Below are 12500 nucleotides of genomic sequence, written 5' to 3' on the forward strand. Positions count from 1 at the left end.
CCCCCCTTCTCTATCTCTTCTTTCTCTCCATCCCTCCACCCCCCCTACCTCCCCCCATCTCTCTCTCTCTCTCTCTCTTTCTGTTTATGACTTTCGGTCTGCCTATCTGTCTGTTAGTCTCTCTCTCTCACTCTCTCACACTATCTCTCTATCACTACTTTTCTCTCTTTCCCTCTCTCTCTCTCTCTCTTTCTCACTGTCTCTTTCATTTTCTCATTCTCACTCACTCTCTCTCTCTCTTTCTCACTCTCCTTCGTCTTATCTCTCTTCACTTATTTCTCTCTCCCACTCTCTCCCTCGAATTCTCTCCCTCTCTCTTACCGTATCTCTCTCTCTCTCTCTCTCTCTCTCTCTCTCTCCTCTCTCTCTCTCTCTATATATATATATATATATATATATATATATATATATATATATATAATCCTCAAAAGGGCTTAGAACGAAAGAAAGCCGAAAGAAAGAGAGAGAGAGAGAGAGAGAGAGAGAGAGAGAGAGAGAGAGAGAGAAGAGAGAGAGAGAGAGAGAGAGGTAGAGATAGATAGATAGAGATAGATAAAATGAGAAAGGTAGAGAGAGAGAGAGAGAGAGAGAGAGAGAGAGAGAGAGAGAGAGAGAGAGAGAGAGAGAGAGAGAGAGAGAGAGAGAGAGAGAGAGAGAGAGAGAGACCGCCTTCCTCACCCTCCCCCTTCTCTCCCTCTCCCCACCTTCTTCACCCACCATCTTCTCTCTTCTTCTCCCTTTCCCCATCTTCCCCTGTTCTCTCTCTCTCTGCCACTTTTCTCACCCTCCCCCTTCTCTCCCTCTCCCCACCATCCTCACCTTTCCCCTTCTCTTCCCTCTCCCCACCATCCTCACCTTTCCCCTTCTCCCTCTCTCCCCCACATCCTCACCTTTCCCCTTCTCCCTCTCTCCCCACCATCCTCACCTTTCCCCTTCTCTCCCTCTCCCCACCATCCTCACCTTTCCCCTTCTCTCCCTCTCCCCACCTCCCTGACTCTCCCCTTCTCTTCCTTTCCCCACCTTCCTCCCTGCCTGCCGATACGCGACGGAGGAGCTTCCTGCCGAGGACGCGACAGAGGACATTCCTGCCGATACGCGACGGAGGAGCTTCCTGCCGAGGACGCCACGGAGGAGCTTCCTGCTGAGGACGCCACGGAGGAGCTTCCTGCCGAGGACGCCACGGAGCTTCCTGCCGATAAGCGACGGAGGAACTTCCTGCCGAGGACGCCACGGAGGAGCTTCCTGCCGAGGACGCCACGGAGGAGCTTCCTGCCGAGGACGCCACGGAGGAGCTTCCTGCCGAGGACGCGACGGAGGAGCTTCCTGCCGAGGACGCGACGGAGGAGCTTCCTGCCGAGGACGCGACGGAGGAGCTTCCTGCCGAGACGCCACGGAGGACTTCCTGCCGAGGACGCGACGGAGGAGCTTCCTGCCGAGGACGCCACGGAGGAGCTTCCTGCCGAGGACGCGACGGAGGAGCTTCCTGCCGAGGACGCGACGGAGGAGCTTCCTGCCGAGGACGCGACGGAGGAGCTTCCTGCCGAGGACGCGACGGAGGAGCTTCCTGCCGAGGACGCCACGGAGGAGCTTCCTGCCGAGGACGCCCCTTCTCCCTCTCTCCTCATCTTTCTCCCTCTCCCCATCTTTCCCTCTCCTCACCTTTCTCGTTTTCCCCTTCTCCCCCTCTCTTCACCTTTCTTCCTCCACCCTTCTTCCCTTCTCATCTTTGTCCCTCTTATCTTCTCCCCCTCTCCCCACCTTTTTCGTTTTCCCCTTCTCCCTCTCTCCACCTTTTTTCCTCTCCCCTTCACCCCCTCTCCTCACCTTTTTTCCTCTCCCCTTCTCCTCACCTTTCTCCCTCTCCTAACATTTCTTCCTCACTTCCCTCTCTTTTCCTCCCACTTTCCCCACCATTCTCCCTCTCTTCACTTATCTCTCCTTCTCCTCCTCTCTTCACTTATCTCTCCTTCTCCTCCTCTCGTCACTTTCCTTCCTCTGCTCCCTCTACCCACCTTCCTCCCTCTACCCACCTTCCTCCCTCTCTCCCCCTTTCTATCTCTCCTCCCTCTCTCCCCCTTTCTATCTCTCCTCCCTCTCTCCCCCTTTCTATCTCTCCTCCTCTCTCCCCCTCTCTATCTCTCCCCCTCTCTCCCCCTCTCTATCTCTCCTCCCTCTCTCCCCCCCTCTATCTCTCCTCCCTCTCTCCCCCTTTCTATCTCTCCTCCCTCTCTCCCCCTTTCTATCTCTCCTCCTCTCTCCACCTCTCTATCTCTCCTCCCTCACTCTCTCCACCTCTCTATCTCTCTCCCTCTCTCCACCTCTCTTCTCTCCTCCCTCCTCTTCCACCCCTCTATCTCTCCTCCCTCTCTCCACCTTCTCTATTTTCCCCCCCTCCCTCTCTCCACCTCTCTATCTCTCCTCCCTCTCTCCACCTCTCATCTCTCCTCCCTCTCTCCACCTCTCTATCTCTCCTCCCTCTCTCCACCTCTCTATCCCCTCCTCCCTCCCCCCTCTTTCCCCCTCTCTATCTCTCCTCCCTCTCTCCACCTCTCTATCTCTCCTCCCTCTCTCCACCTTTCTATCTCTCCTCCCTCTCTCCACCTTTCTATCTCTCCCTTTCCCCCTCTCCACCTCTCTATTCTCCTCCCTCTCTCCACCTCTCTATCTCTCCTCCCTCTCTCCACCTATCTATCTCTCCTCCCTCTCTCCACCTATCTAACTCTCCTCCCTCTCTCCACCTTTCTCCCTCTCCTCCCTCTCTCCACCTTTCTCCCCTAAACCTCCATCCTTTCTCCCTCTCTTTCCCTCTCTCTCATGCTCCCACCTTTCTCCTCCTCTCCCTCTCTCCACCTTTCTCCCTCTCTCCACCTTTCTCCCTCTCCCCACCTTTCTCCCTCTCCTCCCTCTCCCCACCTTTCTCCCTCTCCTCCCTCTCCCCCCTTTCTCCACCTTTACCCGTGACCTCACCAGCATTATCAGGGTATGCGATGTCTTGTGCGAGCTGCTCTCCAATCTGTCCATTGAAATCCCCCTCCAGAGCATCCAGCTTTGTGTTTCTTCTGATTAAGCTGCCGTGAAGGCAGCACAGGAAAACCAGGCAGAAACGGTCCAGGCTGAAGACAGTTTAAAATTAACAAAATGCTTTTAGAATCAAGTCACACTGGCCATGGAAATCATCACACAACAAACACATATTATGATATAACTAAATAGTAATTCCTTAAGAATATCTATATGATTCACAATACAAATACACATTCATATAACATAAAGAGAGAGAGAGAGAGAGAGACAGAATGTGTATTGTATAAACCTACATGTCTATTGATATACATAGACCTACATATATGAAGGCATGCGTTTATTAAATTTGTTAATTTAACCTTTCATCTATAACACAAGACTCGGCCATAATTTTTTACGTGAAATGCACTCTAATCTAGCGAATGTGACCATTAACATATGGAAACTTATAGATGAAAGTCTAAATGAGCAAAAACCTATGAATGCAATTATTTATTCACATTCAACAGGGCCGACCTCTTGCCCGACGTGCCGGTCGGACGCGTCTTGCAGCCTGCACGGGCCGTCTTGCATGCCACTGCACGGGGCGTCTTGCGCTTTTTTCAAGACTTTGTCTTCCCCACATACTGACGTCGTGTTGCATTTTCTTCTGATAACAAATGTCACTGGGCACGAAGTGCTTCAATACGGGTGGGGGGGGCTTGCCTAGGGTACTAAACAGAAGGCAAGTAAGGTTAGGCTTTCACTGTCGCGATGATGTTCACTACGTTCAACGAAACAGGTTTTGTAGGCTTACTTGCATTGCCTCGAACCGTCGGCCGCACTTTCTTGAAAACGGACTTTCTGCCCAATCCTTTGCCTTTTCACGATCGAATCCTTTTTCCTTCTGTTTCGTCGTACAAAGCTTTGAGGGGGGGAGAAAAAAAAAATCTGGCTTCGGGATACAAAGTGTGCTCGGGTTCTCGAAAAGCTGACTTTTTAGCGTGTTTTCCCAGCCTCTTCCTTGCAGGGGCTTTCTGAGCTCCTACTGACGCCCGGGCCCCCAGGGTCAAGTCACGTACCTTTTTTTATATCGAAACGTTTCTTCCCTTCCGTCTCTTGGCTCACAATTGCTTCGTTTCTCGCCACTTTTTTCGGGCATTTGGGGAACTTGAACGGGTTCACATATCAGGCTGAGATAGAGACTAAAGTCTCTTCGTCCTGGTATATAATCCACTAAACGGCCTTAAAAGCGACCCGGAAGCGACGCAGCAAAGGAAAAGAAACCTTCCCTCCACCGTTCCTCTCTCAATGGCGTCGCCGGCGAGTTCTCGACCGGAGGCACGACGCGCACGCGCACAGCGCCAGACACATTCATTCTTTACCATTGGGTATAAATAAAACTAAAGACGCATGGCAGGTGATGAGTTCTGTCTTTTTTTTTCTTTTTTTATTTCCTTCTTTCTTGTGCATGCTCCGCTGAGTCATGAGTTAAGGCAAGGAATCGATCTTGTTGTTTTCTATCAGTCCCTTGAGTTCAGTCCTTCATTCAAAATGTTTGTCTTTTACGTGGAAAGGTATGAATGACATTAAATGCCTACAGCCCAACAATTTCCTTGTTTTCAGTCGTTATAGACAGTAAATAAACACTACACTTTGCGGCGCTCCTTTCAATTCTCTCGTTGCAGGCAAGAGTGAAGACCGCTTTAAATCCGTTCCAAGGCATGACCTTCGCCAAAAATATGTAAAACTTAATTTGCCCTTTACCGCCGCGTTCTAGTCAGATTTTGGAAGGGGTCGTGTTAAAAATGCCGTTGGAATGTCATTTCCGTTTACGACTGCATATCCACCAGTCGCTCTCAAAATCTTCGATTCCTACGTGACAGTTCAGGGTTACCGACACACACCACACTCACAACCACCACCCACACACACACACAACACACACACACACACCCACACACCACACACACACAACACACTACCCACTAGGTTCACACAGGATATAGAAATATATATATTGTATAAACACACACACAACACACACACAACAACACACACACACCACACACTACCCTCACAACACACACACCACACTCACACACACACCAAACACACACACACACACACACCACACACACACACACATAGATATATATTATATATATATATATATATATTATATATTATATATATATTATATATGATATATATTATATTACACTAGGCCTCCTATATGGAGCCTGCGCTTATTAGATTGTTTCGGTTAATTTTAAACTTTCATCTATAACACAGTTATCGATATTGTTTACTTAATGCTTTAACGTGGATATACCGGAACTTATGCTTTAGATTGAAAGGTTTAAATTAACAAATCTATAAATCAATTTTGTTAGGGGCGTGGGATGAAGGTAGAGAGAAGGATGAGGGGGTGGAGAAGGTGGGGGAGGGAGAAAGGTGGGAAGAGGAGGAGAAGGGGGAGAGGGAGAAAGGTGGGGAGAGGGGGAGGGAATTAGGGAAGAGGGAAAGGGGTAAGACGAGAGATGGAAGAGGGAGAGAGGGCATGAGGGAAGAGAGAGAGATAGGGAATGAGGGAAGAGAGAGAGAGAGAGGGAATGAGGGAAGAGAGAGAGAGAGGGAATGAGGGAAGAGAGAGAGAGAGAGGGCATGAGGGAAGAGGGAGAGAGGGCATGAGGGAAGAGAGATTGATTGATTGATTATTTAAAATAATCAGGTCATTAGCGGCGAATGCCTTGTTGAATAGAAATATTAAAATGTTTAGAAAACTTAAAAAAAAATCCCTCTATCAATAAAATATCTTAAAATCACAATAAAATATATTTAAAATCAAAGCATAAATATTATGCTCTAGTGTATAAATCTATTGCAATAAACATTATGCCGTAATATCAATTTTATTGAGATATTAGTCTCCCTAAGGACTTAATAAGACCCTCTATGTCACAATCCTCCCCAATACATTCTTCAGTGTCTTGGGGGAGAACAAGTACTACGTCTTTAGTCCTGAAATGTTGCACAGCCCTCCACTGACATGTGCATTAGTCATGCTCTTGGCATCCGTCACAAGTGCTTTGACTTTTAGGAGCCATCATCGGCCCATGAGTCATTGTTGTGTGCCCTATTCTTAGTCTTGTTATGCAACTCCACTTTCGGTGGTGGATGCTGCCACCAACTGCCAAGGTTCTCTAAGCTCTCGCCATTTGTTTCTGGAGGTATGCCTCCATTGTTTCCTTCCATTTAGAGGGAAAAGAGGGAAGAGGGAGAGAAAGAAAGATAAATAGATAGATAGATAGATAGATAGGTAGGTAGGTAGGTAGGTAGACAGACAAACAGACAGAGAGAGAGATAGTTTGAGAGAAATGTCAGAAAGTATGAGGCTACATCGGCGAGTGCCACGAGGGCTGGTCGACCTCCTGGCACAGTGCGCATCACTATTCCGTGGCCCAGCGAACCGGTTGGGCGCTGATGCCAGGACCCAGAAATCCTCAGTGTGTGGGGGCCTGAGAAAGTCCCTGAGAGGAGATGGTCTAGTCCCCTAGTCCTCTTGGACTGGATACACCGAATGCGCTTTGAAGTTCCCCCCCCCCCCCCCCCGCAACCCAACCCCCCCCCCCCTCCCTTTGCAGTGGCAGTGCCACTCCGAAGGTGGAGTGGGCTGGAGGTGGCCCTGGCCTCCCCGTGGAGTGGCGTCCAGTGCCGACCAGTCGGAAAACAGAAGCAGTAGGAAGGAAGCAGAAAAACAAGGGTTGCTAAGGAACAAGAAAGAAGCGAAAAGACGGGTGAAAGAAACTTTGAGAGTCAAAATAAAAAGGCGAAATAGAATGAACAAACGACATATAAAGGAGAAATAAAGCCAAAGTAATAAAGGGGAGAAACGTATGAAAAAATATCTAGAATAGAAGGAGAAAAACATTAACAAAGCAAAGATAGACGATTCTTGATATAAAAAAAAAGAAGAAAAAAAAGATATTACAGCGAGTCCTTGCATCTCCGGGCAGAGGACGGCGACTCGGCCGCTGGACTACCGAGGTCGTTATAAGAAATTGGACTTTTCTTGAGGCCTTTTTACAGGATCCCACCCCCACCCCCGACACCCACCCCCACCCCACACACTCCAATGACATTCTCTTCAGTTGAGGAGAGGGAGAGGGAGAGGGAGGAGAGAGTGATGAGAGGGAAGGATGTGAGGGAAGGAAAGAGAGAGAGAGAGAGAGAGAGAGAGAGAGAGAGAGATAATAAGAGAAGGAAAAGAAGAGAAGGAAGTTAAAAAGTAGCGCAAAACAACCAGAAAACAGGAGAACAAAGAAATACACGAACGAAAAGAACAAGAAACATGAAGCAAAAATCAGCTGATAAATAAATAAAGAAAACAAAGACGGTGCGAGAAAAGGAAGTAAACGGGAAATGCGAGTAATGAGAGAAAAGGAAATGTACAGAAAAACATTTAAAAACAAATGAAAATGAGGAGACAGCGAAAACATAGGAACAGTCGCACAACAGATACTTTGCAATGAGAAAAAAAGGATAATGGATGAGAAACAGAGGAAGGAAGTGGAAAGGGAGAGAACAAGAAGATAAGAAAGAGGGAAAACAGATCGAAATTTATATAACAAGAGCAAATTAGGCAGAAGAAACAGATAAGAGAAAGAGAGACAGCATTCTCCCTCTTTGTATTCTCTCTCCTCTCTCTGTCTCTGTCTCTCTCTCTGTCTTTTTCTCTCTCTCTCTTTCTCTCTCTCTCTCTGTCTCTCTCTCTCTCTGTCTGTCTGTCTCTCTGTCTGTCTGTCCTCTCTCTCTCTCTCTCTCTCTCTCTCTCTCTCTCTCTCTCTCCCTTTCTCATCATATAAACAATGACCATAGCAATAATGACAATATCATTAAAGATTGTAATAATGCTGCTAATGAGTTAGTAAGTTTTGTTTTGGGCCAACAGCACTGCAGTGCATCATAGTTGTCTCGATTTGAGACTAAAGAAAGAAATAGGAACAAAAATGTCTTCTCAAAAAGTTACTCGTTTTCTTTAAATATTGTGAAGCGCTAACGTTTTCTTTGAACATCAGTAATAGGGGTAACTAATTTTATATTTTTGTTAAAGAAGGTGGTGTGTGAGGAGATCTGAGTAAACGATGTAAACGTTTAAATTTCTATTTATTCTCCAAGTGATATGAAAAATTGTTTCCTTTCTGAGATAAGTTTAAGTAACAATTTGTTAGTACAAACTGACTGTGTTGATTGAATAGGATCCTATATATCACAAAGACAATGCACGCATGGCAATGTCTAAAACAATTATCATGATAGAATAATGAAAATAAAGAACTAACAAAGGAATAAGAAAAAAGTAACAGGAGTAGAATTTCATAGCGTTACATATAAAAACCCCAAGACAAGAAATTCGTGAATGGAGTGTTATGACATTTAAATTATTTATTCCGTCCCGCTTTGCATCTTGGCGTTTCCTGTTAATACATTGACAAGCGTTGGTTTTCCGTTAATAATGCAGTTAGGGAAGTCTAACCACATCTTCTAAGGGAACAGGTCGCGAGGCGTCCCCCGAGTTGGGAATATAAAACGCCCGACTTGCTAGAACTTCTCGATAATTTGGTGGGTCAGCGGTAACGTCTCTGACTTGCACGTTGCAGAACCCAGGCTCGAGGCCAGAGATAACCTTTAGTTTCGGGTAAAGTTAACAGGTGTTTGTTGACACCTGCTCGTGTTTGGTGGTTCACGAGTGTTCTCCAAGGAGAAAACGTCCCCCTCTCGCACCAAGAGGTCACTCTGGTCTGCAGCTATGCAGAGCGGCAGCAACAGGCTGCAATACGGCGCTACTATTTGGCTTTAAAGTCAGTGACAGTCCCAGAACTGGGAAAATGGAGATGGTGACTCGATAAAAACACCGGGCGGAAGGCAACGGCAAACCACCGCTCTAAATTGCCAAGAAAAAAAAGAAAAGAAAAGAAAAGAAAAAAAAAAAGGGACGTGACATAGGATGACACAGGACGACGGCTCAATGGACTCTCTCTCTCTCTTTCACTCACACTCTCTCTCTCTCTCTTTTTCTCCTTCCACGTCTGTCTCCCTCATTTCATCATTTGTAATTGTTCTTCCGTTTCCTCCTCCCTCTTCTATCTACGTTCTCCCTTCTCCTCCTTCCACCTCCATCGCCGTTCTCTCCTTCTCCTCCTTCCAATTCTCTTTTTTCCTTTTTCCTTTTATCTAAATTTGAGGGAGAAACTTAGAGGGAAATTTCTGTGTATATATATATATATATATATATATATATATATATATATATATATATATATATATATATAAATATATATGTATGTATATATACATGTGTATATATGTATATATATATGTATACATACATATATATATATATATATATATATATATATATATATATATATATATATATATATATATATTTAGATACATAAATGTGTGTATATATGTATATATATGAATGTGTATATATGTACACCTCCACGGGTTCACCAGGGGCATGAGCACAGCGCACAGCATAGCCACGCTCTTGAGCACAATAAACACGGGCACATCTGTGGCAGTATTCCTTGTGTTCGTGTGGGGGTCCCATTTTCCATTGGTGCCGGTTCAGTACCATCGTCTCGGCAGTCTTGGCTAGACAGTTGAGGAGAGAGATGGGGCGGTACTTCCCCGGTTCCTTTGGTTTAGGGTTGGGAACTATGGTAGCCCTCTTCCAGCTCTGGGGTAGAGTGGAAGTGTCCCAGGACTTGTTGATGAGTTGCAGAAATGCAAGCTCACCTACCAGTCCCAGGCGGGAGATGATGGGGTACGAGATCCCGTCATCGCCCGGGGCTGAGTTGCAACTGGCTTTATATGCATCTCTTAGTTCCCTCAGAGAAAAGATAACGTCTGAGTTATCGGGTTCGGCTGCCCTTTCTCTGATGTGAGCAAGTCTGTCTGGTTGTAGGCGTTCTTGTCTTGCCCTCAGTTCGGCTGGCAGACTGTCGCTACTCGTTCTCGCAGAGAACTCCTGCGCCAGTCTGTTGGCCTCTGCCTGGGGGTCGTGGTGCGTGCATCTCGGGGCTGAGCGGCTGGTGGCTCGCTTGACCCGTTGCCATAGCTCTGAGAGGGTGGTACGGTGATCGAAAGACTCACACCATTCCAGCCACTTTTCCTGCCTCACTCTGCTGGCAGTTTCCTTGGCGTCCCTGACAGCCTCCCTTAGGAGGGCTAGGTTGTCGGGGGTTCTTTGCCTTCGGAAATGTTTTCGGCACATATTTACCCTGTGGTTGACCTCCCTCATCTCGTCATTGAAGTACCAGGCGTCCTTGTGACTCCTGGACCCAGGACCGAGTTTTGGGTATGGTCAGTGAGGCTGCCTCATCAATGGCATTTACAAGTCTGGCTTGTAGCACTTCCACATTTTCGCTCTGTGTGGGTTCATTGCTTCTCAGACAGCGGGCCAAGGTGCTCTGGAACGCCTGCCAGTTGGCCTTGTCTGTTTTCCATCTTGGATTCGGTCGTGGTATTTCGGCTGGGCCACTATCCATGAGGGTTGTTATAGTGCCATAATGGTCACTAGTGACGGTCTCATCGACACGCCAGCCAATCCTCTCCACCAGAGTCGCAGTGGCCAGGGTGAGGTCTAGGACCCCTCCTCTCACATGCGTTGGCTCCTGGCTGTTGAGGAGAGCGATCTCGGGGAATGTCTCAAGCACGTTGGCTATGTGACGGCCAGCCGCATCCGGTGCCCTGCAGGGAGCCAGGATGGGGTGGTGTGCATTGAAGTCTCCCCCTATGATCACTCGGTCGTGTGCTGCGGAAGCACATACCTGGCTGATGTCTAAGCTACTACAGTGTGGCCGGCTGTACACATTGTACAATTTCAGGGCTCCCCCGGCCAGTTGAATCTCGACGGCAAGAGATTCAACATCTTCTCCACAGTGCGGTGCATCGGCTATTGCGGAGCAGGGAATTGTTGCTTTCACCAGGGTCATCAGGCCTCTTTTGCCATCGGAACGTGGCAGCGCGTAGACGTGATACCCGGCGAAGCGAACAGCTTCCGCTGATAATGTCTCCTGGAGCATGACGATGTCAATGCTCCTTGATCGCACTATTGCGTGGAGGATGGCACTCCTTGAGGAGAAGCCACAGATGTTCCACTGCAGAATACTTAGATTGCGTGCCATGATGTTACTAATTGATAGTTACATCAGAGACATCGTCATATTCGGATTGACGGTCGGAGTCTGACAACTCCATTGTGAGATCCTCACTGCTTGAGGGGTCTCCTTCGGCTGTCAGGCTATCCCTGGATCCACTGGGGGGTGGAGAGCCTTTGGTAGCTCTGACTTTTCGTCTTTGGCTTTTTCTCTGGCCAGGCTGTTTCTGTGCATTGGCTGGCCTTGCCTGGGCAGGCTCAGCTTCTTCTGATTCGGCTTGTGGCACTGAATCAGCCTGGTTAGGCTCTGCCTGTGAGGGCATAGCCTGGCTAGGCTCTGCCTGTGAGGGCATAGCCTGGGTTGGAGTGGGGAGGGGAGTCTCGACCTGGGGTGAGGGAGAGGATTGGGCTGATTTGGCCCTCTCCATCTTCCTTCCCTTTATGCTTTTCACAGTCTGTTTGAATGTCGTCATGGCAACGTCGACTGCCTGATCCGCCTCTTCCTTGGTCCTGGACAAGGATACTGCCACTGCTGTGACCACAGCAGTGATCAGGATCGACATGTCCCCCTCGTCGAAGAACATGTCTTCTGGGTCTGGGGAGGACCGTGTGGTGCTGTTGGAACCTTTCTTCCTGTGGTTCCTCTGCACTTGCTTTACTTGGGGGAACTCCTGATTGTCGGAGATCTCCGGTTTCGGCTGGGGGGCAGCTTCCTTCCTCTTAGGAGGTCGGGAAGCCTTTTCGCTTTTGTTCCTCCCCCAGACGTAGGTGCCTGGGGGGGCAGGAACAAAGTCTGGTCGCTTCTTAGTAACCTCTTGCCGTTTGAGGGCCGCCTCTTTCCTGACAGAGCAAGCCAGGCTCCAGGCGTGATGCCTCTTGGCACAGTTAGGACATTTGGCTGTTGTGTCCTTCTTTTCTTCTTTATGTGCCTTGATGCACACCTCGGTATTGTGTGCCTTGCTACAGACACCACATTTTGGCTTGGCTGTGCAGTTAGCCTGGTGGTGTCTGTACTTCTGGCACTTGAAACACCGAAGTGGTTCAGGCACATAAGTGCGTAGGTGATAGGTACCCCAGTTACCCAGATCAAGGGTGGAGCTTGGGCTACCTTTCATGGTCACCAGGACTTGCCTGGTTGGAGTCTTCCCCTTCGACAATCGGGAAGCCTCCAAGACCTGTGGGTGTGTTGCTATCACCTCCACATCGTATGAGACTGAGAAGCCAAGTAGCACCATCTTGACTCTCTTCTCCTCGGGATTCAGTGGTGAGAGGCTCACTTTCCTCCCATCTTTTAGCTCCTTTGTCTTCTGCAGGAAACAAAGGG

Source organism: Penaeus monodon, chromosome 11 (assembly GCF_015228065.2).
Source record: "Penaeus monodon isolate SGIC_2016 chromosome 11, NSTDA_Pmon_1, whole genome shotgun sequence".
NCBI lineage: Eukaryota > Metazoa > Arthropoda > Malacostraca > Decapoda > Penaeidae > Penaeus > Penaeus monodon.